This window comes from Vicugna pacos, chromosome 1 (genome assembly GCF_048564905.1).
Source record: "Vicugna pacos chromosome 1, VicPac4, whole genome shotgun sequence".
NCBI classification, from domain to species: Eukaryota; Metazoa; Chordata; class Mammalia; order Artiodactyla; family Camelidae; genus Vicugna; species Vicugna pacos.
Window position 1 is genome coordinate 90,056,223 of NC_132987.1, and position 27,443 is coordinate 90,083,665.

Genomic DNA, 27,443 nt, shown 5'->3' on the forward strand with positions numbered 1-27,443 from the left:
CATGAAACAGAATTGTAAACACTACACAACGACAAAATAACTGCCTTTCTCCCTGGTAGAATTTATGAGAATGAGTTCTTTCTCAAGAGTATCATATAGGAAAATCTCTTAAGTCTTTGATCAAAGAGTAGAGGAAAAACCCTAATATTAGGAGGGAGAAAGGAGATGTGACCCTAGATTTGTAGGAGAGTAAAAGAACAAAAGGATAACAAATGGAATAAGACATACCATAGAAATGTTAAAAAAAATGGAAAGAAATGATAAGGGCAGTAACACATATAAAAATTTATAAGACATGGCCAAAACAATAGTAAGAGGGTTACTAGTAACCTTAATACCTATGATAAGTTTCATCCTGATATAAAGAGGGGAATGCAAACAGCTTCAAAGATAAGGAAATATGCCCACAGTTAGAGAACATATTAAACAAGAACGAACCATGTACAACTTCTCACACACACATACACAAAATAAAATCTAGGAAATGAGTGAAGAACATTGGGACATCGATCAAAAGGAACGAAAGAAAATTTGAAGTTGTACCTTCATGGCCCATTTCAGCTGGGGCAATAGGGTCTCTTCCCCATGTTAATAACACTGCTACTGTATGTATATTAAGAGTATGTATATTAACTATGTATTATGTATGTATATTAAGAGTATATATGTATATTAAATTAAACTGAAATTAGAGACTGAATTACATTTAGTTGAATTAACTCCACTTTTAGGGAAAAATTATGGAGGATTTTGGGAGGGCTTTATAATAGTGACCAAGAAAAATCATTTTAACCATATAAGAAAGGATTGGCTTGCTTCGATCTCTGATAGCTCCTGGGCCCTACAGTTCTATTTCTCTGACAAGATCTCTGATCAGGTGGGCTTTAGAAATAAATTCTGTAGCTGCACAGGTATGATGTTTCACCCATTCTACTCATCAGAAGTGCTGCTTTGAAGAAAACCTCAGAAATTATGATTGTAGAACTAGGAAATAAAAAAAGTTCACTCTCCTTGTGTCTTAGGTAAGAAGGCCTGGGTTCAGAGAAACCTAGGTTGTGTGTTATGGATTGCTCTCTGTGCTTTCCCATCACCAGACTTTGATAATGACACTAATTACTGAAATCCCTTAAAGAATGTAGTATTGCCACTGGTTGAATATTCGTTAGCTAGAAGCAGTTCTAGTGGCCTCTACCTGACTTTTTCTACCATAATAGCCCTTTCTTCATTGGTCAAGAAGCCAACACGGGAATTCTATCAGGAACTGAATATGCCTATGGCAATTTTGCATTCTGAAACAGAGGAGATAATCACATGAGGGTTTTGAGGACACACTGACTTACTGAACCCAAACTCCATTGATCACCTCATCCCTCTAAGTATTTTGACTTTTGGATGACAATAGTGTTTTGAGTCTCCAGGAATTAGTGTCAGTTAAGAGCCAGTGTCCAAAAAACTGAAAATGTTGATATCTCTCCAATGTGCCGTTATCCTAGCGACTGTAGGAGAATCAAAAAGGAAAATTTACAGTACAAATTTTTGGCATTGTAGAGGATATTTTCAAGAGAGCCCTGCCTCCCTTTCATTTAAAGGACTCTGGGTCTGTGCACTGCTCCAGTCTGTGGGAATTGGGGAAGGGGCTTTGACTTTCTAGTGTGGTGATGTAAGTCAGATTTCTGTTTACCACCTGGAACTTTTCTACTAATGTAAGTTAAATAAGACCATTAGATTATTTATTTCAGTTCTAGTGCTATTATGATCAATTAGTTAAAACTAAAGATCCATGCAGGTCTGAATATTCTGAAGCTGGTTCAATTCTAGAGCTTACTATGGTAACCATGTTCATCTTTTTTAGGCAATTAAGTTTGCCACTTGATTCCTGCCACTCTGGAATCTCATCATCCCTATTGAATTCAGGCAGCCTATTTTGGTAATAGCTGTTCCATTTTTCATTTCTGGTGTACAGAGAATAATGGCCACCACAGAGTTTTTCAAAGATAATGGGTTCCCCCTTACAAATGTATTTATTTCTCATGACTGTATGTAGTGAAGAGAGTTCCTCTGGACCTTTCCAGGGTATACAGTTAATGAATGGGTAAACAGGCTTTCCATGATAAATTCATTCTAACATTCTGATCTCTGTAAGCCTTTGGATAACTTCCAGTATAGCAGAGTTTCTGAATGTTGACACTGTTGGTATTTTGAGTCAATAATTTCTTGTTGGGGAAATTTATTTGTAAGAGGATTCGTAAGTTCTTTATACCTATAGAAGCTATGTCCAAGGGAAACAACTAATTTTTAAATTTATATTTACATTAAAAAATAATCTCCAAAATTTTCAAATTATATTTTAGACCTCTGCTTTTTCATGTGAACGGATATGAGACTCCTTATGGGACTTAACCCTGCTGTAAACAACAAAGACAACTGCAAAAATCATCTGAAACAACTGTCTTCAGACATTGGCAAACTGGCAGCACATTATCAACAATAAAATTATTAAGAATTTCAAGACAATGGCCACAGCAAGTTATGGAAGCACCTCAAGTGACAAATGGATATATAAGAGGTGGTATATAGAAAGACAATAGAATATGACTGAGCCATAAAAGAATGCAATTTTGCCATTTGAACAATGTTGATGGACCTAGAGAACAGTATGCTTAGTGAAATAAGTCAGACAGAGAAAGACAAATATTTTATGATATCACTTATATGTGGAAAAATAATACAAATGAATGTATTAAGCAAAATGGAACACACTCACACATAAAAAAACAAACTAGAAGTTACCAGAGGGGAGAGGGAGAGGAAGAAGGGCAAGTTAGGGTTATGGGATTAAGAGATACAAACCATTATGTATAAAATAGATGAGCAACAAGGATATATTGTATAGTATGGGGAATTAAAGCCATTACTTTGCAATAACTCTTAATGGAGTATAATCTGTAAAAATACTGAATCACTATGTTGTGTTCCTGAAACTAATATAATATTGTAAATCAATTATACTTTAATAAAAAAATTTTTAAAAATTCTTTAACTAAAATATAGTATAATAAAAATAATCTGAATAAAAATGAGCGAATATTTGAGAGACATTTCCCAAAGGCAGATAAAGATGGCCAAAAAGCACAAGAAAATTGCATATCATTAGTTATTAAAAATGTAAATTAAAATCTCATTGGAAATACCACTATACACCTATCAGAATGGCTGAAAATAAAAAGGCTAATCCCACTAAATGTTGGAGAAACTAGTACCTTATGCATTAAAAAATAAAATAGTATGATAATTTTAGAAAAAGACTGGATAGGTTCATAATAAGTTAAATATAAACCTACCTTTTGACCCAACAATTTTACTTTTAGATATCTATCCAAAAGAAAACCATATATCCAGAAAAAGACTTGTTTAGGAATGTTAATAGCAGATCTATATACAGCTCAAAACTGGAAATAAATGAAACAGCTACCAACAAAGGAAAGAATAAATACATTTTTGTTGATTTATAAAATGGAATACTACTCAGTAACAACAAGGAATGAACTACTGATACATACATCAACATAGATGACTGCCACAGACAAAACGCTACAGAAAAAGCCGTACACAAGAACACATACTATATAATTCCATTTATAGGAAGTCCCAGAATAGACAGTAATAATCTGATTTGAAACATGTTTCTGAAGGCTAGATTGACTGGGAAGGGAGACAAGGGAAAATTTCTGGGGCAATAGAAATAGGATAGAGATGTGTTCTTTATAGGGGTATCCATTTTTCAAAACTGTACATTTAAGTTTTGTGCATTTCAATGTATGTAAATGCCACCCTCCCCCCTACAATCACTGTAATCATCATCATAAGCATCATCATCATTATCATCACTGCCATGGTGAGGAGTGGGAAGAGTGAGAGATGAAACAGGAATGATACAACGGAGATAATTTTTGCAGTTGAGGAAAGGATACATAGGAATTCATTTTGCTATTTACTTTGTGTTTAAATTTTCTATAATAAAATATAAAATACATAACCAAATAACGTAAAATCCTTAAAAGAGGGCCAAAGAAACTTGAAGTCAAACTCAATTATTAGAGAAAATATGCTTAAAGAAATAATAGGAAGATGCCAGTGTAAAACATTGATCTGAAAAATAATTTTGATTGTCTCCTTGTTTTCTCCTTTTGTCTTTAAAAATGTCAAAGAATAATTCTTTCATATACTTAAGAACTTATCCCTGAGGTATATCCCTGTTGTTTCTTAGTATAGAAATTTATCACAAAATAAAGTTTCTTTCTAAACTACTGAGTCAAGAAGATATCATTCATTGTTTAAAATATAAAGGAAGTTCAGAAGTAGAATTTCCCAGAAACAAATACTCATGTTTCACAGAAACTATTAGTGCTTATGCAAAAGGCAAATTGCTAATAATTCTCTTGTAAAATATTAATAAAGTTTAGCAATGAGGCAAACAGACTTGTCTAACTGTAATTTACTAAGAAATTTAATGATCAATAGATCTTATATTTACCAATTTTCTACAGATTGCTATTAAATGAACAGTTGTGTTTTTTTTTTAATTTTTAAGGCAGCTGGATGCTATCTAGTGTTTAAATTTGTTTGGAGAGCGAATTAATAATTTCTTAAAAAGAGATTAACAAATTATTACATATTATTTTGTAGCCCTCACACAAGCTAAAATCAAACAGTGAAAGGTAGAAGTCAGGAGATGCAAATTTATATGAAGATTATAATTTAATAAAACATCTTGGCAATACTCTTTGAAGAAATTGTCTTGAACATTATCATGACTTACCTAGATGATATTAACTGCTAAAGTAAGATGTAGAACTATGTATACTTTATGATGTCAGACAGAGAAGTAATCACAAAATAAAATAAAATTAAATTAAAGTTAAATCAGTATCAGATCTTTTTGAAAAGTTTATCTCCAAATGATGACAAAAAAATCATGCTACACTCTATACATGTAGAGATGGGTATTTCACTTTTGTTTGTCTTTTTAAGACTTACATACACATTTTCTGTAATTTTAAAATATTGTATTAGATTTTCCAAAAGACAAGACAAGATGGTGGAATAGGAAGATCCTGGGCTTGCCTCCTCCCACAAACATACCAAAATTATCACTACATATAGGAAAAAAAAAACTCTTAGAACAACCTGAAGACTAGCAGAAGAGATTTTCCACAACTAACAATAAAAAGAAAAAAATTGTGACAGGTAAAAGGAACAGAGATGTGATCTGGCCAGGACCTACACCCCTAGCACTGTGACTACAGCTGTGAAGGATATCACAGCCCTCAGAAGTTCTCTTTGAGGAGCCAGTGCTTTGAAGTCCACACCCAGATCCCTGGCCCAGGGGAGACACACTGGGAAGAAGAGCCCCATAACATCTTTGAAAACAGGCAGGGCTTATATCTAGGAGAGTCCTGTAGGAAACTGAGAATCTGAACTTCAAGGACACACACAAAAACTCACTTGATCTAAGTCCTAGTGCAGAGGCAGCAGTCTGAAAAGTGCCTGGGTCATACATGAAGGCAATTTATTAACTATTTTTGGGGCATGTACCCAAGGGGCAGGGATCTGTTGTAACTGTCTTTTGGTACAAAGGATCTGGTGGGTGCCAGTATTTTTGTTTGTTTTTAAATTTTGACTCATCCTCTACTTAGCTGACTTGGTGCTGGCAGATTCCATTTCTGTATCTACCCATCTAACCACATTACTAGGCCCTGCAGGACACCTTCTACACAAAGTCAGTCTTTCAAGACTGGGAGACAGGGTTGATCTACCCAGTATATAGAAACACAGAGTTAAGCAAAACGAGGACACAAAGAAATATGTTTCAAACAAAAGAACATGATAAAACCTCAGAAAAAGAACTAAATGAAATGGAGATAAGCCATCTTCCAGATAAAGAATTTAAAGTAATAGTTAAAAATATGGTCACTTAACTTAGGAGAAGAATGGAGGAACACAATGAGAATTTCAACAAAGAGATAGAAAATATTAAAAAAAAGAACCACCATAGCTGACGAACACAATAAATAAGTAACACACCAGAGGGACAGGAGATTAGATGCCACAGAAGAATGGAGCAGCAATCTGGAAGACAGGCTAGTAGAAATCACCCAATCAAAAGAGCAGAAAAATAAACAAACAAACAAAAAATGAGGATAGTTAAAGAGACCTCTGAAACAACATCAAGCATACTAACATTTGCATTACAGGGGGTCACCGAAGGATAAAAGAGAAAGGGATAGAAAATGTATTTGAAGAAATAGTGGCTGAAAATTCCCTATCCCAGCAAAGGAAACAGATATTGAAGTCTAGGAAGCATAGAGAGTTCCAAACAAGATGTACCCAAGGAGATCTACACCATGACACAGTAAAACTAAATGTCAGATTTAAAGATAAAGAGAGAATCTTTAAAGCAACAAGAGAAAAAAAAAAGCTACTTACATGTAGGGGATACCCCCATACAACTATCAGCTGACTTCCCAGCAGAAAATTTACAGGCCAGAAGGGAGTGGCATACTATGTTCAAAGTACTAAAAGAAAGTTCTTACAACCAAGAATACTCTATTCAGCAAGATAATCAGTAAGAACTGAATGGTAAAGATAAAGAGTTTCCCAGACAAGCAAAAGCTAAAGTTGTTCATCACCACCCAACAGATCTTACAAGGAATGTTAGAGGGACTTTTTTAAACAGAAAAAAGACCATAACTGGAAATATGAAATATTATAAAAGAAAAAAAATCTCACAGGCAGAAGTAAACATATAGTAAAGGTAAAGGATGAACCATCTGCATAGCTAGTACAAAGATTAAAAATCAAAGCTAGTAAAATCACGTATATATAAAATAATAAGTTAAGATATATACAAAATAAAAAAATGTAAAACATGAAGTCAAAAACATAAAACTTTGGTGGGGGGAGTAAAAATATAATCTTTTCGGAACATGCTCAAATGTAAGCAACTATCAACTTAAAATATACTGATCTATCCATACGTAGTATATAAACACCTCATGGTAACCACAAATAGAAAAGTGATAATAGATACACAAAAAATAGAAAGAATACAAACATAACACTAAGTTAAAGTCTTTAGATCATAAAGGAAGAGACTAAGAGAAAAAGAAAGGAAGAGAAGAACAACAAAAACAATCACAAAACAATCAGTAAAATGGCAATAAGTACATAAGCATCAATAAACATGTTAAATGTAAATGGGCTAAATGCTCCAGTCAAAAGACATAGGATGGACGAATGATTAAAAAAATAAGATCCATTCGTATACTGCATATAAGAGACTCACTTCAGATACAAAGACACACACAGATTGAAAGTACTAAGGGGATAAGAAAACGATATTCCATACAAATGGAAACAAAAATAACGCAGAGTTAGCAATAATTATGCCAGAGAACTTAAACTTTAAAACAAAGTCTACAAAAAGAGACAAAGAAGGGTACTACATAATAATGAAGGGATCAAACAAGAAGGCATAACACTTGTAAATATATATGCACCCAACATAGGATCACCTAATACGTAAAACATTAAGAGAGAAATTGACAGTAATACAATAAGAGTAGGGGACTTTAACACCACTCTCTCATCAATGGATAAATTTTCCAGACAGAAAATCAATAAGGAAACAGTGACCTTAAAGGACATACTAGATCAGATAGTCTTGAGAGATATTAGATCAGACAGTCCTAAGAGATATATACAGAGCATTCCATACAAAAATAGCAGAATACACTTTCTTTTCAAGTGCACATGGAACATTCTCCAGGATATAACATATGTTAGGCCACAAAAATATTTCAATACATTTTGTACCTATACTCTCAGGAAAGAGCAACAAAAGCAACAAAAGCAAAAATAAACAAATTGGACAACATCAAACTAAAAAGCTTTTGCACAGTGAAGGAAGGTATCAACCAAATGAAAATGCAACCTACTACATGAAGAAGATATTTGCAAATGATATATCTGATAAGGGGCTAATATTCACATTATATAAAGAAATACAACTCATTATCAAAACCCTTAAATATTTGATTAAATATAGGCAGAGAACTTGAATGGACATTTCTCCAAAGGAGACATACAATGGCCAAGAGGCACATGAAAAGATGCTCAACATCACTAATCATCAGGGAATGCAAGTCAAAACCACAATGAAATATTACCTCATACTTGTCAAAATGGCTATTATCGAAAAGACAACAAATAACAAGTGTTGGCAAAGATATGGAGAAAAGGAAACTCTCATGCACTGTTGGTAGGAATGTAAATTGGTACAGCCATTATGGAAAACAGTATGGTGGTTCCTCAAAAAATTAAAAACAGAACTGCCATTTGATTCAACAATTCTACTTCTGGGTATTTACCTAAAGAAAACAGAATGCAACTTTGAAAAGACATATGCTCCCTATGTTCATTGCCTCATTGTTGATAATAGCCAAGATATGGCTGCAACATAAGTCTCCATTGATAGATGAATGGATAAAGAAGATATGGTGTATATGTATAATTATAGTAAAAAAAAGTAAAAAAGAATAAAATCTTGCCATTTGTGACAACATGGAGGGACCCATAGTGTATTATGCTAAGTGAAATAAATCAGAGAAAGATAAATACTGTATGATCTCACTTCTATGTAGAATCTAAAAAACAAAACAAATGAATAAACAAAACAAAACAGAAACAGGCTTATAGATACAGAGAGGGATGCCAGAGGAAAGGTTGGGGGGGGGGGTTGGGTGAAATAGGTTAAGGGGATTAAGAAGTACAAACTTTCAGTTATAAAAATAAGTGTCAAGAGGATGTATTATACAACATAAGGAATATAGTCAATAATACTGTATTTTGTATAGTGATAGATGATTACTAGACTTACGGCGATAATTTCATAACGTATTTAAGTGTCAAATCATGTGTTGTACACCTGAAACTAACATAATATTGTACGTCAATTATACCTCAATAAAATAAAGAATTGCGTTATAACATAAATAGCAATATATCATGAATTTTATAGACATAAATTTTAGAGGATGTAAATTTTCCACTATATATGTTGTATTTCTCCCTACAAATGTTGGTGCTTTTAAGCTTTCTCTAATTTATCTTAGAATAACTAACACTATTAACACCTTCATAAAGCATCCCTCTCTCTCTCTGTCTCTCTCTTTCTCTCACTGCCAATTTATCCATATATATGAAACTAACTTTTAACTTGACAGAAACACTGAAAATTACAAGATAAAATATATACAAAGAACATGAATTCTATTGTTGGTGTTGATGCTGTTGCATGCATGCGTGTATTTAGTATGTTTTGCATTTATTCACACATTCTTTCAAGGAGTTATTTCTTGAGCATTATGCACCATGAACTATGCTGGATTAACATATACATGTGTTCCACAGGTTTATATATAAGTGCGCACATGTAAAGTTATACATACGCATTTCTTAAGGCTTTATGAATTGTCTGAGTTTATTGGATGTACTAGTTTTGAAACTTGCATTTTTCTTGTTGAGAAAGAATATACATTGGGAATTTTTGCTTGTTCTGCACTTCCATTATAACAGAGTTTACTAGAAATAATTGCTTGATAATACCTTGATCGACATTTTTCCATGTAAATTCAAAAAAGCATTTGGTGTCATTAGAATTCAAATGTATTAGGGACAGTGTTTAGGAGACACTGTGCACCTATTATGCCTGTAAGGAAAATCCTGGGCATTGACTAGTTTACCTGATTTTTTTGTGTTTGTCAGTTCTTGGGAGATAGGCAATGAATGTACAGGCATACCGCCTTTCACTGTGCTTCGCTTTATTGCGCTTTGCAAATACTGTGTTTTTTACAAATTGAAGGTTTATGGCAACCCTGTGTCAAGCAAGTCCATCAGTGCCACTTTGCAATAGCATTGTGCACTTCATGTCTCTGTCACAGTTTGGCAATTTTCACAATATTTCATACTTTTTAATTATTATTCTTACTATGATTATTATTATGTTATATTATTCATTATTTGTTATGGTGATCTATGATCAATGATCTTTGATGTTACTACTGTAAAAAGATTATGACTTGCTGAAGCTCAGATGATGGTTAGAATTTTTTAGCAATAAGCTTTTTTTTAAATTAAGCTATGAAAATTGTTTTAACAGGCATAACGCTATTTATACTTAATCAACTACCGTACAGTGTAAACATACTTTTAAATGCACTGGGAAACCGAAAAATTTGTGTAACTTACTTTATTGCAATATTTGCTTTATTGTGGTGGTCTGGAACCAAATCCGCAGTATCTCTGATGCCTGTAAATATAGTTGAAAAGAAGTCTAGGTTTAAGTATAAAGGTCTAACATAGCTCTCTACACAGTGTAAAATAATTTTTAACCTTGCAAATTTGTCCACCAAATTCCTAACTGAAGGTATTTCATATCATCAAAGCATTAAAAAAAACCCAGGTATCATGAATAGAATTAAAAGAATGAATTTAGTGTTTGACATATATTTTGAGGATTTTCTAAAATTTTTGCCAGAGGTAATAAAACTTATTTTAGATATAATTTAAACTGTACATAGCTCTCAGCCTTAGTAGGCCTTCTAATTTTAACAGTTACTTAATAAGTGGTATTTATTACATTCTTTGACTACATTGTGAGGTAGTCTACTGGTATATAAGACGCATTGGGTTACAAGTTTAAATATCATAAAACTAACATAGATGCTTTATGACTACTCTAAAACAATTTAAAATGTGATAAGTGAATGTTACAGAGAGAATGCCTAGAGTATTAGCTGTAATTCCTTCAGCAAGATGATAAACTGCAGTGACAATAAAAATAGCTTCTTAATCACATTCCATCTCTAGGGAAAGAATTTAATGTGTTCTTTTATAAGTCAGGCTGCATCAGAGAAAAATGCTTTTATTTATAAGTCAAGGAAAATATTTTCATTAGTGAGTGCAGTAAATTAGGAACATTTGAGGTATATAAATATTGAGTAGATGATTTATTTTCTTAGCAGCCCAATCTTGCAGAAACTTTTCTGAGGCCTTTATAAAGCACAAACTTCTATTTAAATGTTAGAACATAGAATCAACCAGAGAGATTAAACAATGAAAAATACAAAAGTTGTACAAATTTCTGAGACTTTTCTATTTACCTTTCAGTACACCAACTTAATCAGAATTTCACATTAATAAATCAACTATACTTCAATAGTAAAAAAGATTAAAAATAATTTCACATTAAGTGAACAGTTCGAACATTCATTATCTAAATTACTAAAAACCTGTTATAGAGACATTTAGAAGTATTTTCCTTAAAGGTGGTCCTGCAGCATTGATAAGTTGGAAAATAATGCTAAGAAGCTGCAATGACATTTGCTGGAATGGATATTTGATTTTGTTGGACAACTCAGCATGTGAAATATAGCACTGAGATTTTCCTCTTACCAACTTTTCTTCTTGAGTTATGTTCCTATTTGTTATTTATGTTCATTATGCTTTTTGTACATAAATCATGGACTCATGTTTTAGAGAAATGATTCTACTCTTGGGCCTACTTTCAATTAAATGCTTTTCATTCAAACCAATTTAATTCAATTTAATAAATACATACCATGAGGCAGACATTGCACTGCATTTGGAAAACAATGGTAATCATTTTAGACTCATATCTTACTTTAGGAGCTTACAATTTTGCAGCGAAGACAAATTTAAAATGGTAAATAAATATTTATTATAAAAAGTGCAATAAGAGCATGTTGAAGTAGTAAAATAGCCTTCTTTTTTATGGTGAGTTGTATTCCATTTTATATATATATATATACACGCTGCATCTTTATTATATGTTCAACTATTGATGTGCACTTAAGATGCTTCCATATTTTAGCGATTATAAATAATATTGCTGTTAATAGCAGGGTGTATGTATCTTTCTGAATTAATTCTTATTTTGTGGTTGGCTTTATTCCTTTGATAACTAAGTAAGTTTATAGAGCTAAAGCTCTAAATGTTCTTAGAAACAATGAACAATACATATATGTAAATTAAAAATAAATGTGCAGTAAAAAAAAAAATCTATCAAGCCATGAAAGACATGAAAGAAGCGTAAAATGAAAGAAGCCAGTCTGAAAAGGCTACAAACTGCAAGATTCCAACCAAATGACATTCTAGAAAAGGCACAGCTACAGAAACAATAAAAAGATCATAGTTTCCAGGGGTTTGGGGAGAGGGAGGGAGGAATGAATAGACGGAGCACAAGGGATTTTGGGGGCAATGAAATTATTCTGTATGATACTATAGTGGTGGCTACATGTCATTATGCATTTGTCAAAACCTATAGAATGTACAACATCAAGAGTGAACCCTAATGTAAACTATGGACTTTGGTTGATAATAATGTGCCCATGTCGGTTAATCGATTGTATCAAATATGCCACACTGATGAGGGATGTTGAGGGTAGGGGAGTATATATGTGTTGGTGGGGAGGGCTATGTGTGAACTCTGTATTTTCTGCTCAATTCTGTTGTGAACCTGCTCTAAAAGAATAGTCTATTTTAAAAAAGTATGTTGCAAAAGAAATGGACTAACCAAATAGGTTAGGGATGGTTCCCTAAAGAATTGTTCTTCAAATTGATTTGGAATTTGCTAAATTGAGAATGGAAAGTTAAGACTTGTTCTAACTGAAGGGAACATATTTTTTAAGGCCTTTAGATTAGATGAGGTCCTCAATATTAAAAGTGGATTGATCAAACATGATAAATGGTGTGATTTTCTATGATAGAGAACACAGCTGGAGGAGATTAGATGGGGATACAGAAGGTGAGTAATAGGTTTAAGACAGTCCTGCTCCTAATATTTGTAATACTTGAAAAGAACACAAATGGAAGCTTACTGTGTGATTAATAATTAAATATTTTAAGTCAAGCTATTAATATTACATCATATATGTTCTACAAATTTACTCTGACAGATACAACTATACTAAAAATACCCCAAAATGTAAAATTATGGTTTTTATATCACTGAAAGTTTGCAAAATATCAAAGATAAGAATTTAGTTATTACACACATCTTGGTGTTCTTGGATAAATAGCAATGTCTGGACATAGTAAGATAAAGAGACGTAATTCCTAATCAATTACTTCTTATTACTTGAAATTATTCTGTTGCCTTTATTTCAGCAAATCCACTAATTATACTGTAATAATTATGGTTTTCACACAATTCATGTTCTTTTGACATTAATGCCAAATAAGATCATTTGAATCATAATAATTCCTAGGTAGCTTCTTAAAGTTATTTTACTAGTAAAACTGATTTTTTGAAAAATTAGGAAATTGAACTCTCAAAAAATTATTAAAATAATACACAGACTTTAGATAAATTGACTTCAAACACTGTAAGAGAATCTTACACAATAAATTATCCTTATCACATAAAAATATTGCAAAATATTTTAATGTATTTATATAAATTACTATCACTTATATCATTTTAACCATCTCTTGAAGTAATATGTAGTTCTATATGGAAATAAAGAGTGTGTTTCAGATATATTATGACTAGACATATTTTTATGCAATTAATGCATTTAAAAAATAACACAAATAAACACTGTCAATTTTCTTCATCTCACATTGCAACCCTTGTGGATACCATGCTAAACCTTGAGTACCTCTAGAATTATAAATGAAAGATGAAGAAAAACAAATAGCAGATAATTGACACTATTGGCAAACAGTTTTTTGTTAGGAAAGAACACCCTATAATCCTGCTGAGAGGAAGAATTGGACAAATTAGTTTGTTTACTTTTTCTCTGCCACTGAACTCACCTTTTGAAGTGGCTTCCATTCAGATGCTGGTAGTGGCAAAATCTTTAGACTGTCATTGCATTTGGTCACAGTCACATTTCGTTTCAAGGACACAGGATGAGTGATGTGAAGAACAATTTTCCTGGGGCCTAAACAGTGTTAGTTAGAATGAGAATAAACGTGTAAGTGTAAGAGGTGTTCTGTGCTGGTGTGGAGTGCCAAATCCTGAGTTACAGAGGCACTCATGTGTTCTTTAGCAAATTTACTTTTAGAATATTTTTGGTATGTGGGACCCTTAAGGTTCAGGGGCCCAGAGAAGTGACCCCTCTTACTAGTTCCAAGAGTTATGCTTGTTTAATGTATGGTTTTGAGTCACTGGAAACATTCAGTTGGAATATCCAAGCAGCAGCTAGCTAAACATATGAATCTAGAGCTAAAAAGAATTGGAAACCATCAGCATGCTAATGGTTATCGCACAAAACCATCTCTCTAGCCAGCCAGGTGTTTGAAGTTCTCATTATCAAGTTCACTGACCAGACATTCTCATAGAGTGGGAGAAGTATATATTGAATGAGCCACTACAGCTTGATATCAAGGTGTTTTTTTCCCCACTGTTGCTATCTGAAGTATTTATCTCTGTCATTATGAAGATGGCAATCTAGTAAGAGAGGTAGGTATTGTTAAAAAGAGGAAAAATAAAATAAAGGTCTAACTTAGTTTGGCATACTTAGGGAAGCTCTTCCTGAAAGAGCAATGTAAAAACTGACATTTAAAAAATGATAACAACTTATCCAGATGAAAAGAGGGGCAGAAGACATACTCTGAAAATGCCATGAAATTTGAGCTATTCAAGGGATAGAAAAAAAGACATGGATAGAATATAAAGGTTAGAGTGGTTAGTGAGCATTAAATTGAGTATCTTGTGAGTTCTGGTAGGGGTTTTAAAAACTATATTAAAGACAACTGGAAGTCAGCAAAGTATATTGGGTGGGAATAAATATTCAGATCTGAGTTTTAAAAATTCATACTCTGGCTCCTGTATTGAAAGGGGTAAGAGCAAAGAACTCCTAAAAAGAAAATAGAATGTTATTGAAGTAGAGAGAATATTGAGTTTTGGATGAAGGTGTTGATAGTAAGAATAGAGACAAGAGAGTAGAGTGAACAAATTATGTATAATATAGGATTGATAATACAATGGTCAAGAGGAAGATGTTAATATGGTGGCTCTTTCCTTTGCTCAAGCTGTTTTGCGGATGGAGTTACCATTTACTGAGTAAGAGACAAAGGAGGAGAAGGAGGATAACTGGTTTAGATGTGTGTGTAACTTGAGGTGCCTCTGATGTCCAAGTGGAGATGTCAGCAGGCAACTGAACATGTGTTCTGGAGATCAGGAGAGAGGTCTTGATTAAAGATATAAATGTGCTGACAGGAAAATAAAATCTGGTCAAGAGGATGGCTGGTCAATTCTTAACTCAGTCTCTATTATGTACATTGCTTGTTTTAGTATGTAGTCACAAAAGTGACTGGAATATCTTTATATTTTTATTAGTTCTTATGTATCTAGCTCATCCATATACTTCTGATTTATTTAATATGTTTTATTTCTGTCAATGGTACCCACAAAATACCCTTAGAGTATTATATCCTGATGCCTCTTACAAACATACTTGACAGTTTAACCTAATAATTTCTTTTTATTTTACTACCTTTTTCTCCTGATTAGCACTAGCCATTATATATTAGGACAACCAAAATAGTTAAAATAAAAGACCCAGAATAGTTAAAATTGGCTGATTTTACTTTTATAGAAAATTATTGCTATTTAAAATTTCATTTATTTGAAAAAACAACCTAAAATGATATTTAACTTATAAGGATGAACTAATAGGATATGCTTTCATGAAACAATTAGATGACAGATTTAGTGCTCAAATCGAATGATTTGTTAAATGTCTTTTTCTAATATGTTTAAGTCTCTGAGAAGATTCTTTTTGCTATTTCTCTTTCACAAAGGGTAGTCATTTTGTATCTAATAAAAAGGAAAAAATCACATTGTTGTAAGACTCAATGCTGTTATTATCTATTTTAAAATTCCAGCCAAACTAGCTTGAAATATATTAAAAATAAATTATCAGTATGCAATTACTGTAGGTAGATATTGTGCTGTCACCAAAAAATAATGGGTGAATGGCAAATGAAACGCATGGTTGATGAGGTGCTATTTGTAACCTAGAACATGGTTCCTGATAAATCATAAACTGTCTAATTAAGAAACAGAAATATGCACATTGAGAGACAGGCTGTCTAATATTCATCACATGAAGATAGATATTATTTGGTTTATCATGCCTTTACTAAATAATTAAACTCAGTTTTAAATAACTCTTGTATCTTTTAATCAAGGCAATGGAGTATATTGTTCTGGGTTCCAGTTGTGAAAGCAGCTATGGGATTGTGTGTCGAAGGTATTTGTTGAGGCTTTAGGCCACATCAGCCCAACTTCTCTGACATCTCCACCACCGCAGTCCTCACTTTCCTAGTCGTATGCGTCGCATTCCTTTTTTAGACATCAGTTCTGCACTCTGTAGGAGTAAACTTGGAAGTCTTTCAGCTTTTTTAAAAAAACTCAATTTCTGATTGTAAAATATCATATTTTAGAAAATGTTCCCAGTTTTTAGCAAACATTTAAACATTCCAGTTTGTGTGACTTCCATTGTTATTAACTCAATAAACATCGATAAAGCAAATGCCCAACTGCATTTCCTACTCCTAGGGGTTCACTGACAAGAGAGGAAGACCAACATGTAAACAACATGAGCACTTATAGACAACAGGCGTGAAAAAGCAGGTGGGCAAAATGAGAGGGGAGCAGGGAAGGGAGGATTTAGGAGATAATCTTCACAAAGAGGTGGGTGGTGACCGAACTGAATTTGAAGAGTAACAGTCACTGGGGGTTGTACTGGGAGGAGACATTATAGGTAGAGGCAGTAAATGATATACAGGTGCAAAAAGGTGGTAGGTATGAGGTCGCAGGTAGTTCAATAGGCCTGGCTGGCCAAGTTGGGCAAGTGACACAGGATGAAACTGGAGAGGTCCTATGGGATAGATCATAAAAGCACTGTTGATAGGTCTGTGCTTCTTGAGTGGAGAATGCAGAAAAGTCAACACTGCATGTGTCCTTTGAGGATCAAATTAAGTTAATGTTTTGAGGGAGAAATGTTGAAGTGAGCTTTGAAGAGGCTTTCCCACATACACTTAAAATCTAAAGACGAGATTCCTACTTTTCCATGTTAATTAATGAAAGTGTGTGTGTGTGTGTGTGTAGGGGTAACTTCTGAGGGTAGAAAACCCAGTGATATTTCTATCTACATCTTTATCTGATATTGAGTTTCCACTATATCGTGACAAATTGAACATTTAAGACACGATTATATGTATCAGGCACTGTTCTAAGTCTTTTATAAGTGATAATATAATCCTTATGACAGTTCTATAAAGTAAGAGCCATCATGATTTCCATTTTACTACTTATGAAACTGAGCCTCAGAGAAATTAGTAATTTACCTATGCATGAACTCACCATACCATTCGTAAGTATACAGAGTGCACATTTATTTTTTGGCTTAAAAAACTACAATGCATTTATTATCTGGCAATTGTAGGGGTCAGAAGTCCAAAATTAGTCTCAGTGGAGACTCAAGGTGTCAGCATTAATGGTTCTAGCTGGAGGCTCTAAATTGAGAATCTGTTTCTTGGTCTTTTTCAACTTCTAGAAGTTGCTCTAGAAGCCTATAGAAGCCAACTTCTAGATACACCTAGAGGCCACATGCCCTGGCTTGTGAACCCTTCCCTGTGACACTTTTATTGCTTGTTCTGACATTATGTCTCCTACTACCACTTTGATGTCCTATTTCTCTCATAGAAGGGTCCTTATGATTACACCAAGCCCATACAGATAATACAGGATAATCTCCCCATCGCATGATCTTTAAATTAATCACACCACAGATTTCAAAGATTAGGACCTGGAATCTTTGAGGAGATATTATTTGGCTACCACTCAAAACAATGCTAAGATAAGATTGCACATTTAAATGGCAGTTCCTTGAGTCCCTCAAGCACAGATTCTTACTCATGAGTTCTGGGATAGGGGTCTAGGAATTTTCATAATTAAGGAACCAAAATAAGTATGATAGAGTTGGTTGAAAAATTCCATTTAAAAATAGTGCTGTGATAGTTCTGACAATTCAAAAAATAAGAATGAAGAAACTTTTGAGACTATGAAATAAAAGGCAAAGAGGTGGAAAATATGAAAGAAACGTAAGTGCCATATATGACATTGGTTTGTCCAATCATAACCAGCAGGGGCTCTACAAAGAGAAAAGAATGTAGGGAATTTGCAAAGTAATAACTCAGGACATTTCCCCATAATAAAATAGTTTTTAATTAATAACAGTCAACACTTATTTTATGGGGGCAATTGCAAAAAAGGCATAACACTGAATTTTTCAGTTTCATTATGTTCACAGTTATCAGGTCAGTTCAGGCTTTTCTCTTCACAGTTTCTATTTTCTCTTCCAGGTTGTGATTCCAACAAATACATTAGAAAGTTCTCAGTACTTGAAATTCTAAATACTTGCAAGTAGAAGAAACATGTCTTCAAAGAAACAAGAATTTGGCATTTCATTGCCAACTCTAGATCATAGGACAAAGAAAGATGCCTTCAGAATTCTTGGGGGACATATTTTGAACTTGGAATTCTATATTCAAATTATCAAGCAATTGTGAGGGCAGGAAAAAAAATATACAAAATCTCAAAAAGTAACCTGTAAATACCCACACGGAGAATGTTACTCAAAGATCTGCTTCAGTCAGATGATAGTGTGAACCAAGAAAGAAGAGGGTGTGAGTTCTAAGAAACACTGGGTCCAATATGGGAGTGACAGGGAAGAGAGCTGCATGGCTCACTTTGAGTGTTATCAGTCCAGATTAGAGTAGGAGGAAGGAAAGTTCTAGAGAAGGCTAAGAGAGAAGAATTCAAGGAAAAAGGGAGTTGATAGTATAACTGAAATGATGAAGAACTAAAAATAATTGAGGCTTTGATAAATGCAAATTATGGAAGAGATATGTAAGCTGATTTACTGATTATAAACAGTATCAAACTACAATGTTCAACCACATAATGCAGACAATGTTTACTGATGTTCAGTTTAAAAAATCAAACCATAGACATCTGATGACAGATGCACAACAGAATTAAATGGCTTCACATTCTACCACATGAAGCAAAACTTTCGGAGTTGGAAGGAAGGAGAACTGAAGGGAAAGATAGAACATGCTGACTTGATGGAAAATATGTAAAGGTAAAATTATACAACTTAAAATAAAAATGCTAAATTAGTCATTATGAAGTAAATATAATAGAAAAATTAAGAAATCAATAAAAATGACAAAGCATATATATAATTTAGATATGGACATAAGCATCAAATTTAAATTAGAATCAGTTAAAATAATTGAAATGATTCCCTTCAGATTGCAGAACTGCAGATTTGGAATGATGAGACATTTTTATTACACACCCCTCTGATTTACTATTTTATGCATGTCAGGGTGTTAAAAGTTAAAAATCTATATTAAAACAACAAGGTTATACTGTATAGCACAGGGAACTATATTCAATATATTGTAATAACCTAGATTGGAAAAGAACGTGAAAAGGAATATATGTACACACACACACATATATATATAAATATATATATATAACTGAATCACTCTGCTGTACACCAGAAACTAACACAACATTGTAAATCAACTATGTTTCAATTAAAATTTTTTAATAAAAAATAGAAATCTATATTAAATAACAGTTAATAAAATCATATATTAACCTACAAAAATAAAAATAAAATTCTTAATGCTAATTTAAACTGAAAGTAGAAGGATTCCTGGGCATCTTGAAGATGGTTGTAACTTTTTCTTTTTCTCTTATTATCAAGTCTCATTAGACAATATAGTTTTAGAAAACAGTTTTTGTCTCTTTCCTCAAAGCTGGTTTCTTGGGAGCAATTCTTACTCAGACCAGACTAATTTTTAACTTCAGATCCCAGTATTCTTCCTGCTTTAGGTTTGCACTCAAAAGTACTACAAACGACATGAGGTATTTTTTAGTCCACCTGACCGTCTGAAACTTTTGACTCAGCAGGAATGGTGATACCATACAAGACCTTTTCTCTACCTTTTCTCTGTACCTACTTCCCAGTAAGACTGAACTAATCCTAAAGGCAAACTTGGCAATGGTTATGCTCCCATGAGTATATTGTCTGCAACAAAGAAGGGTACTGGAATACAAGTAGGAAAGAAATCTGAGTACTCCAGACTTAAGCATGCACTTAAGTATGGTTGTTAGCAGGCACAGGTTATTCCAGGCTTTTGATTGACAATCCCCCACCTCTCCACTAGGCTGAGGTTCCAACCTAATGACCAGGACAACTGTCAGTTCTTAGTATTAAGCTTCCTCGAAAACATAAGTCTTATATTTTGTTCAACAGTCTGAGTTTTTCTCTTAATTTTAAACGTTTGTTTTAAACACAACAACTTAGAATAACTTACATTCATTCCAATTACACACAAACAATGTCAAAATCTGGTAAGGCCTACATATTTAATTTTAGGGAATATAACTGACATCTACTCTGCTCTTCATTAAAATGATGAGTAGCATATTACTGACCTTTTGACAAATACTTGGTTTTGATCACCTTGAGAATGATCTCAAAATCATATGCGGCTGTTGTTAAAAGTACACACATCTTATTACCTTCTTGGTCTTACTGAATCATAAATGCTCAGGGTAGAGCACAGGCATCTATTTTATTTCTGTAAGGTCTCTGTAATTTTCCAGTATTTATCACTGTTTCCAAGTCTTTAGCACCCCTTCTACAAAGCCAGATTTGTCTCTTAATTTGACTCTAGTAAATATCCAGCTTAAGAACAGGAGTAGAATTTCCCCCATTCATCCAGCTGCTCATTTGTCACAAATAATAGGTATCTTCTAATTGTGGGCACTGTACTAAGTCCTGGACACAGGATCAACTGAAGAGCTCAGCTTTTGGGGTGAGGCAGGGTCTTAAGTGTATAGGACAGAAGGGCATTAATGAACTATTATGGCAATTTAATATAAATTATATAGGGGAACCCTAAAAGGTCCACACAAAAGCTACTAGAGCTGATTGAAGAATTCAGCAAGGTAGCAGGTTACAAAATTAACGTTCAAAAATCAGTTGCATTTCTTTACACTAACGATAAATCAACAGAAAAAGAAAGTAAAGAAACAATCCCCTTTAAAATAGCACCCAAAGTAATAAAATATCTGGGAATAAATCTAACCAAAGAGGTGAAAGAATTATACATAGAAAACTATAAACCATTGATGAAGGAAATTAAAGAAGACTTTAAAAAATGGAAAGACATTCCATGCTCTTGGATTGGAAGAATCAATATTGTTAAAATGTTCACACTGCCCAAGGCAATCTACAGATTTAATGCAATGCCTATCCAATTACCCAGGACATATTTCACAGAACTAGAACAAATCATAATAAAATTTATATGGAACCATCAAAGACCTAGAATTGCCAAAGCATTACTGAAGAGAAAGAAAGAGGCTGGAGGAATAACTCTCCCAGACTTCAGACAATACTATAGAGCTACAGTCATCAAGACAGCATGGTATTGGTACCAAAACAGACACATAGACCAATGGAACAGAATAGAGAGCCCAGAAATGAGCCCACAAACTTTTGGTCAACTCATCTTCGACAAAGGAGGCAAGAGTATACAATGGAATAAAGACAGTCTCTTCAGCAAGTGCTATTGGGAAAACTGGACAGCAGCATGTAAAACAATGAAGCTAGAACACTCCCTTACACCATATACAAAAATCAACTCAAAATGGATTAAAGACTTAAACATAAGACAAGATATAATAAACCTCCTAGAGGAAAACATAGGCAAAACATTATCTGACATACATTTCAAAAATTTTCTCCTAGAAGAAATAAAAGCAAGAATAAACAAATGGGACCTAATGAAACGTACAAGCTTCTGCACAGCAAAGGAAACCAGAAGTAAAACAAGAAGAAAACCTATGGAATGGAAGAAAATTTTTGCAAGTGAAACCGACAAAGGCTTGATCTCCAGAATATATAAGCAGCTCATACGACTCAATAAGAAAAAAATAAACAACCCAATCCAAAAATGGGCAGAAGACCTAAACAAGCAATTCTCCAAGGAAGACATACAAATGATCAAAAAGCACATGAAAAAATGCTCAATATCACTAATTATCAGAGAAATGCAAATCAAAACTACAATGAGGTATCACCTCACACCAGTCAGAATGGCCGTCATTCAAAAATCCAAAAATGACAAATGCTGGAGAGGCTGTGGAGAAAGGGGAACCCTCCTACACTGCTGGTGGGAATGCAGTTTGGTGCAGCCACTATGGAAAACAGTGTGGAGATTCCTCAAAAGACTAGGAATAGACTTACCATATGACCCAGGAATCCCACTCCTGGGCTTGTATCCAGAAGGAAATCTACTTCAGGATGACACCTGCACCCCAATGTTCATAGCAGCATTATTTACAATAGCGAAAACATGGAAACAGCCTAAATGTCCATCAACAGGTGACTGAATAAAGAAGAGGTGGTATATTTATACAATGGAATACTACTCAGCCATAAAAACCGACAACATAATGCCATTTGCAGCAACATGGATGCTCCTGGAGAATGTCATTCTAAGTGAAGTAAGCCAGAAAGAAAAAGAAAAATACCATATGAGATCGTTCATATGTGGAATCTAAAAAACAAAAACAAAAACAAACAAGCAAACAAAAACAAAGCATAAATACAGGACAGAAATAGACTCACAGACAGAGAATACAGACTTGTGGTTACCAGGGGGGTGGAGGGTGGGAAGGGATAGACTGGGATTTTAAAATTGTAGAATAGATAAATAAGATTACACTGTACAGCACAGGGAAATATACACAAAATGTTATGATAACTCACAGAGAAAAAATTGTGACAATGAGTGTGTATATGCCCATGAATGACTGAAAAATTGTGCTGAACACTGGAATTTGACACAACATTGTAAAATGATTATAAATCAATAAAAAATGTTAAAAAAAATAAAAAAAATAAATTATATAGGGGAATGTAAATTCTCCTTTGCATACTTTGTGAGGTTCTGAGAAATGAGATAACACATATCCTTGTGAGTTACAAATTCATATACAAGCATACCTTGTTTGACTGTGCTTCACTTCACTGTGCTTCACAGGTAACTGCGTTTTTTACTAATTGAAGGTTTCTGGCAACCCTGTGTTGAGCAAGTCCAACAAGGACATTTCTTCAACAGCCTTTGCTCACTTCATATCTCTGTACCACATTTTGATAATTCTCACAACAGTTAAGAGGTTTTCATTCTTATCACATCTGTTATGGTGATCTGTGATCACGGATCTTTGATATTACTACTAACACGTGCTGAAGGCTCGTATGGTTGTTAGCATTCTTCAGCAATAAAGCATTTTTTAATTAAGGCATATACATCTTTTAGGCATAATGCAATTGCCCACTTAATAAACAACAGTACAGTGTAAATGTAACTTTTCTATGCGTGGGAAATAAAATACTGTGTGACTTGCTTTATTGCAATATTCACTTTATTGTGGTCTGGAACTGAACCCACAATATCTCTAAGGTAGGCTTGTATTTCTTAAGCTCTAGGGTACAGAGGGTAAAAGTTGCTGTTACTTAGACTGAAACCCTACCCAGAAAAATAGGGCATTTTTATCTGCTTTGTGCTACTGCCAGTTCAACTCAGAAGGGTAAACCTCACCTAGGAGTGGGCATTTTTATTGTTCACATGTCAGGCTTTCAGTATATTACATTTTATTCTGATGACAAAGCAACTCAGTTCTGAGTACTGAACTGCAAAGTTTTCCTCTGCTATCTTGATTTTCTCTGCAATCTAAGAACTGTGAATAATAATCAGAGCAAAGTTTCACTGGCCCTTGAGAGAGCCCAAATGTACTATTCAGCCAGATTTTTTCCCCTGAATTCTGGAGGTAGAGTTTCTCTATTCTAGAAAAACATATCTTAGTTACTTCTCATTTTAAATACTTTCTTTCAGAGTAAAAATAAAAAGTAAAGCAAAGTGAAACATAACTTTTCTCTGTTGTTTTGTGCTTAATATATGAAACTCTTCATGAAATAAGAAAATTGCACCTTAAAACTATTTCCTGATTATATGTGTAGATGAATATATGTATTTATATCAGTTATGAAAGCCCAAATAAGCTACAAATCTATGTATGTATATTCATACAGCAACTTGAATAAAAGAATATTCAAAACAGTGTTTCTCTGAATAGAAAAGCTTGGAAAATTCCATGAACTTCAAGTCCATTTTTGTTTTTTTCTGATTTCCTTTCTCAACTTATGTCTTAAATAGCTCTTCGCTGTGGTGCTTCTTTTATAATCAGTTCAGCACTGCCCATTTACTGCCATCCCATCACTTGTTCCATGAATACCAACAGACGTAAATGCCTCTTAATTTGTATGCATACTGCCTAGTATTTACTAATTTCCAATATTAGTATACAATTATTATTTTCTTTAAAAAGGAGCAAACCAAATTGAACTAAACTTCTGAAAAATGTTGCTTACCTCTTTATTTCAAAATGGTTTTGAGGCAGAGGACTTTACATCTGGTAAATACTGTACCATTTCGTGCCTGGGAAAGCTCGTTGGCAAGTCCCAGGAAATAAAAATGGAATCTGGGTAATAAAACAAAGTCTAATCTTTTCCTTTTCGTCAGCGCTTCATCTAGTTTCACGTGCTCATAGGGCTCGGCCGGCAGAGGACTTCCTCTGAAGGAAGGCCCTTCAGACCAGAGTTCTTCACGTGAAAGGACACCTCAGCTTGCGGTCTGGATGCCGAGGCGCAGAGCACCACGGGGCGGCTCAAGATGGCGGTGGCGGGCTGTGCGCGGAGACGCTGTGCCCGCTCTGGGGCGTGAGCAGCGCAGCCGCGCCGCTGTTTATGAGAACTCCGCCCCCTCCCCCTCCTCGCTGAGGCGATCCCTATAAAGCAGCCTCGCCCACAGCCCGCTGGGAAAAGCGGGAAGAGCGTGTGCTCCAGAGTAACAGCACGGTCTCTCCATTCTCTGATCAAAGAACAAAGCTTTCTTTGCTTCGGAGGCAAACTGGATCTCGATCTCGTCCTACTGGCCCGAGCAACGCCAGGCAGAAGGTCCCTTGCTGGGGACTGACTTGGGATGGTCAGTAACAATTTGGTATCATATAAAAGGAATTGATATTTTGTTCTTTTATATATGCCACTTAATTACCACCCACTGCAAGGAGTTGCATGATTTGTAAGTGTTAAGAGTTTGCACTGTAGATTGCTGTGGGAATAATTTTATAATCTAAATTCAGAAATTTGGTCTCTTTAGAACATTTTAGCTTATATAACCAACCTTAGTTTTTAAATCTCAGCAAATGTATGTATATAAATATACTTCATAAAAATGTACATGTAAATATAATTAGATACACAACACATACCTTTACTTTTAACCCAAAGGCAAGTTTTTCTTTCATTTTTAAATGTATCAAGTGTTAATTATTCTTTTGAGTTTACGCAAAATTATACAGAGAAAATTCGATCATAACATTAAACATAAAAACCTGCTGGTTTTAGAATATATGAATGTATCTTTCTCGTTATTCTAATTTTATTATTTCTTACATAATCACATAAGAAAAAAGAACTGGCTTTATTTCTTTTAAATGATAAGATATTAAATTTCAACTTTTCTAAGATCTTACCAAATTTTGGTTCCTCTGGTTTCTTGTTTAAACTCAAAGTTGAAAAATGAAATATATTCATAAAGAATATTTTCAGCGTACTTGATATGCTTTTGAAGTACTCTCAAGGTCTGCAGACTACTAGTTATAACTCAGCAGTTGTTTGCATTTGTCTTTAACAGGTAGCAGCAAGTTGACAAGGGCTTTGAGGAAAGGGGGAAAAAAAGAACATTTATATTGAAAATAGTCTTGAATAAAACAATAAAATGCACCAAGTAATTCTGAAGTGTAGATCTTGACAGCAAAAGGTAGCTCTTTTTTGGTTCCATAAGTATTCTTGGTGGGGGTGGAGAGGAAACGTAGTTCAATATTTCTTTTTTCAGCCTTTAAACTCTCCCTCAAATCTTTTATTATGACATCATATATTCTTTTAAATGGGGCCCATAGGTATACATTGAAGAAATAGTCCAATTCATGGTGTAAATTCCACAGAAGAATGTTTTTATTTTCAATTATTTCTTGCAGAGATGCCTTATTTAAGAACTGGAGTTTATTTAACACACCCTTTATATTCTGGTTTTGAAGAGCTCTTCCTCCATGAAGCAAGTGATTATAGAAGCAAGTAATTTTTGTGTTTCTAGAAAAGTTTAAGAGAAATCACTACATCATTTTTGAGTAATCAGGAAATGTACTTTTACAATTACAAATTTAGTTTCTCTCCTCTAAGACCAGTATTAGTGGGGAAAATTCAAACTTTCTTGTTTTCTAACAAAATAAAAATTAATATATTCTAATACAATACTAATAGTAATAAAAAACAAACCCTTCTCAAATCTTGAAACCTCTTCAATGTCTTAGGGATTAAAAAAAAATTTCTTTGTAGAAAAAGCAGGTCCCTTTGTCCGATTTTTATGGGTAACTACCTTCAATGTCTTTTGTTGTTGTTGTTGTTGTTGTTATTATAAATGTTCTTTGGGGGGTGAAGAATGAAACCTATTTTAATCTTTCTTTTTCAGTCTTATGAAATGTAACATTTATAAAATCCTATTATATAGTGGGTATAATTTTCTTTTTGTTAGTGTTCAAAATTTTTCAAATATGTTATGGTTACTTCTGTGGTAAAAAGAGAAGGAGAAAGAGCCAGAGAGCCAGAGAGAGAAATAGAGAAAAAGAAAAAAGGAGAGGTAGAGTGCTGAGACTACGACTTGCTTTTATCACTTAATATGTCCCAGTGAATTTTGTCTTGTGGATACATGTGGATCCACCCCTAGATGCCTCAAAATTCCATAACATGAATGTATTAATAGATAAATGTTTTAACCATTTATCTGTGAATGGACAGAACTACTCCTGTTTTTCCCCACAATTTAAAATAATACTGTAATAAATACTGTCCTTTTGAATAAATGCACATTTGTTGGTATTCCAATCAAATTTTTTATGCTTGCTGCCATACCTTTACTGGCTTAATTTTCCCTATTCATTTATACACACCAAATGTTCCAGTTAAACTGGTTTAATCACCATTATTATGCACGTTCTCCTATCTGAGCTCATTGCTTGCAGCAAACATTTGATTGTTCTGAAGTTGCCTCCTAAATCCCTCTCTACATTTGCTAAATCTCGTGCATTTGTCAGGTTCTGTCTCTATTTATCTTGGTCAGCAGTGACTGCTTCC

General features: G+C 33.8%; 1 long non-coding RNA gene across 2 annotated transcripts in view; it reads right to left on the bottom strand.

The window, feature by feature from the left end:
• Positions 1-24,923, bottom strand: part of LOC140698979 (uncharacterized) — a 48,103-nt gene extending 23,180 nt beyond the window's left edge. For both annotated transcript variants that reach the window (XR_012077024.1, XR_012077064.1), the window contains exons 1-2: positions 24,624-24,923; positions 10,309-10,369 (exon numbers count right to left, since the gene is read on the bottom strand). This is a non-coding gene — a long non-coding RNA (uncharacterized lncRNA). The remainder of the gene's footprint in view (positions 1-10,308; positions 10,370-24,623) is intronic.
• Between the last annotated feature and the right edge of the window lie 2,520 nt (positions 24,924-27,443).